Below are 4,669 nucleotides of genomic sequence, written 5' to 3'. Positions count from 1 at the left end.
GCTAGGAAACTTCTTAGCTCAAAATATTATTTTGTCTTTATCCCCAGTAGCCCTGTGGATTGAATGGGCTCCGTTGGACAGTTCCCACAGAGGGGATGTCATGGGGCGGGTGGGCTCACACTTCACTCCTGCATGGCAATTGATGTTAGCTGTTGAATGAGAGCCAACCTGCAGGGGTCTGTATGTGGCCTACACCTGGCCTCTTCCTAAGACCTGTGGAGCACAGCACATTGCTAAATTCCCAGAGGAAGTGTCCCAACATCTTGTACTCCAAGACACTCCAGCTCTGTGACCTCTGAGGACCCCTACTTGGAAACTAGCCATCGTCACTTCCATCTCATGCTGTTGGTTAAAGAGCACATGGCACTAACGAGCTGACTTAGCAGATGAGAGTGCTTGATGCTCTTCCAGAGGACCTGGGTTCAGTTCCCAACACCCACATCTGGTGGCTCACAACTGCCTGTAACTCCAGCTGGCCTCTAGGGACACTGGCACACCCAGCATATACTAACATGGATGTATACACACATATAAAAATAAATACATTTTTTAAACAAAACAACTCAGTGGGCCAGTGCAGAATGTAGGGAGGGAACGATAAGGAAGCAAGAATACTTGGGGCATATTTTACTACAGACCAGCTTTGGATAATTTCCAAAAGAGGTATTAATATTCATGGCACTTTTGAAATAACACTGCTTCTTGTTTGTATTTTTTTGTTTGTTTGTTTGCTGTTTGTTTTCCTTTGTTTTGTTTTTTGAGACAGGATTTCTCTGTGTAACCCTGACTGTCCTGGAACTTGCTTTGTAGACCAAGCTGGCCTCAAACTCAGAGATCCACCTGCTTCTGCCTTTAATTCTTTCTGTGTGCTGGAATTAAAGGTGTGTATGACCACACCTGGCTCAATATTAAATTTTCCATTCTAAAACATCAGTCATTCTAGCAATATTTATTAAAAATATTAAAGTTGTAATTTTAGAATGTCTGCTTCATTCATTCATTTATTGTGTTCCTACCATGTTCCCATTGACACACTATGGATACAAGAAAATACCTGGGATCTGTCTTCTTGAAGTTTAGAGATTACATCATGGAAAGAAATAATATTTGGAAAGCTCCATCTATTCATTTGGAGTGCAAAGGAAATATTCACCATAAAGCGGCATGGAAGGGATCAGGAGATGCCAGGAGACTCATGGGGAAGGGTCTTCACAAGCATCAAGGTGCTTGGCATATGATTAGGAAATGGCTTAAAGTGGAATAAAAGGGCTATGGAGGAGCAGGAGCTTTCCAAACAGAGCGAAGGTTGCTATGGAGATGGAGAAAGGGATGTGAAGTGAAGGAATTAAAAGAGACAATACACAGTCAGATGACTCAGGAGCAGAGTTACCATGACTTGGAAGGAAAGCCAGTCTGAGGATGAGACAGAATTCTTGTCTTGAACATGTGGATTCTTACTGCCCAACAACTGCAAAGATGGGAAACATCAGAGACAGGCAGAGTCAGAAGCAGAGCAGCAAATAATGAGCCAAATGAGCCACTAAAACCACAAACGCACTAAGAACAAATGAGGAAAGCCAGGTTGCTCTTAGTTTGTTTTTCTGCTTTTTTTAAAAAAAAAAAAATTATTTTTATTTAGGATGGAACCCAGGACATTGCTGTTGCTTGGCAAACTCTATCGCTGATCTATATCTCCCATATGTGTGTGTATTATATATATATATATGTGTGTGTGTGTGTGTGTGTGTGTGTGTGTGTGTGTGTATTATATATGTGTGTGTTACATACATAAAACATATGTGTGTGGTATATGTGTGTATAGAACATGCATATGTGTGTATTATATGTCCATACATAACATATATGTGTGTATACACATATGTATATATGGGCAATAGAGCTGATCGTGAACTTGAACCCAGGCAGGACTTGAACTTTTGATTTTCCCACCTCAGTCTCCCCAACATCTGGAACTGCAGGTTTTGGGTCGCACATTGCTTTATCACATTGCTTCTTGAGAACTGAAGGAAGAAACAATTTTATTAAGACAACGTTGGTCATCAGAATGACACATCACAGAGAGATCATGTGAGATGCTGATTGCAGGAGGTGAATGAAGGTATTGTCGGAGACCACCACTGAGGCCATTGAAAGGATGCCAGAGTAGAGGCTGACATTCTCAGTGCGACTGTGGAAGGTGGCAGCCAAACATGACATTCTTTGTGTTTAAGCTTTTGGGATTATTGTAATGGAAAAATTAAAAATTGCTGCAGATCCCTGGCAGGCAGGGGGCAGTGGGTCCCAGGCAGGGACGGCGCATGAGACCACAAGGCAGGTCTTAGAAGGTGGCTGGTCCCTGGGGCATCCCCTGCGGCAAGCCATGTGGGCAGCAGGTGAGAGACAGACAGACACACCATGTAGAGTGAGATTGGATATTTACTTAGTGATTATGAAAGGGAAGGGAGAGTGAGAGAAGAGCAGAGGAGGAGAGAGAGAGAGAGAGAGAGAGAGAGAGAGAGAGAGAGAGAGAGAGAGACAGAAGTTGCCTCTCCAAGAGGGAGAGGGAGAAAAGAGACTAAGGCTGCAAACAGCAAGGGAATGGGCGTGGCTTGTCTCTTAAAGAGACAGAACAACCATTCCATTCCCATCTCTTTTTATAATAAAAAAGGCAGGACTGGCTGAGCATAGCGGACAATGAGGACTACTGAGAACTCAAGAACAATGGCAATGGGTTTTTGATCCTACTGCACGTGCTGGCTTTGTGGGACCCTAGGCAGTTTGGATGCTCACCTTACTAGACCTGGATGGAGGTGGGTGGTCCTTGGACTTCCCACAGGGCAGGGAACCCTGATTGCTCTTTGGGCTGACAAGGGAGGGAGACTTGATTGGGGGAGGGGGAAGGAAATGGGAGGCGGTGGCGGGGAAGAGACGGAAATCTTTAATAAATAAATTAATTAAGTAATTAATTTTAAAAAAAGGCAGGAGGTTAGGCACCACAGGTTAAAGAAATTGGGGCAGTGGATTCTCAAGACTTCTTCCTGCTTATTTGTGGGTGTCATCTTTGGGGGGAACCTGAGAAGGTTGAGTGCTGGTCACATCCTAGCATAGTTGGTCTCTTTACTCCTGTCCAGTATTTGTGTCATGGAAATGTCTGGTGTCTCTTACACCTGTTTAGGGTATTGGCAGAACAGAGGACAAAGTTAAGGAAAAAAAGTTTAGGACCAGGGAATTGAGGGGGATGTATCTGACCTGTTTAAGGTGGATCCTTCAATTCAGCTCCCTGGAACTCACAAGAATTCTTTGGGTTTGTAAAAACAGAAGTTTTAGACACATACTCTGTATAAACAGTAGCATATTTATGTCAGAATGACTGTGACAGATATTTTTGCACAATGAAAAATCTACCTGGTAAGAAAGAAAAGAGTCAGGTTCTTATCTTATAAAGAGGCATATTTCTTATTCTCTACTTTTGTCTTTTCTTCTAGAACTTATTTTTCTTGTTGAATTTCATAAAGAAAGCAGGCAGACTGTAGCTCTGTCTATCAAAAAGCTTGGCTATGTGGATAACAGTGATAGGGTACAGTGTTGGGTCTGAGGAGACTGGTGATTGGTCTTCATTATTGTGTCTGTCTGTCTGTCTGTCTGTCTGTCTATTGCAACACTTCATTTCTTTTATTGACTCTTTTTTAAAAAAAGCTTAAAAAAGAATCACTGATGTTGGAAGATTCCACAGAAGAAAAAAAAAATTGGTCGTGTAGAAGCAGCACCTCCTGTGAGCTAAAGGAAAAGAGGTGATGCCAGCACTCGGGAGGCAGAGGCAGGCGGATCTCTGGGAGTTCGAGGCCAGGCTGTCTTGACAAAAACAAAAACCAAACCATTCAAACAAATAAAGAGGCAAACATTGCTAGGGCTACACCCAACACAGAGTCAGTCAGGCCAAGCTACCCTCTGAGAAAGCAGAGGAAGGGTGGCTGCTTCTGGAGACAATTGTGGGGAAAATAGTAGGAAGGGTAAATAAAAAGACTAATCAGTGTGTGTGAACCTCTTGCCCTATTGAGAGAAATATGCTTAAGTATTGTCTTACAGTTTCAATTGCTGTGAAGACACACCACGACCATGGAAACTCTTAGAAAGGAAAGCATTTAATCGGGTGGCTTACAGTTTCAGAGGTTTAGTCCATTATCATCACGGCGAGAAGCATGGTGGCATGCAGGCAGACATGGTGCTGGAGAAGGAGCTGAGAGTCTTACATCCACAGACATCAGGGGGAGGTTGTGTGTCACACTGGGTGTGACCTGAGTATATAAGACTTCAAAGCCTGCCCACTGTGACACACTTCCTCCAACAAAGCCACACCTTCTAATAGTGCCACTCCCTGTGCGCTAAATATTCAGATCATGAGTCTTAGGGGGACATTCCTATTCAAACCGTCACACCTATGTGTCTAAATGTTTGGGTTTTCCTTATTGTGGGTTTGGCAGTGACAAAGATCAAACCCAGGGCTTCACTCATGCTAGGCAAGTGCTCTACCTAAATCAAACAAAGAGAAAGAAAAGGAAAAGGGGGAAACGAAGAAAATGCTGTTCACTGGGCAGTACACCCGTGCTTAGACACACTCACTTACTAGCTTCTGAAGTCAAAAAAACACATCAATCATCCCTTGTCTGGA

Source organism: Microtus ochrogaster, chromosome 17, assembly GCF_000317375.1.
Source record: "Microtus ochrogaster isolate Prairie Vole_2 chromosome 17, MicOch1.0, whole genome shotgun sequence".
NCBI classification, from domain to species: Eukaryota; Metazoa; Chordata; class Mammalia; order Rodentia; family Cricetidae; genus Microtus; species Microtus ochrogaster.
The sequence above is the reverse complement of the archived record's forward strand: the minus strand, read 5'-3'. Positions refer to the sequence as shown.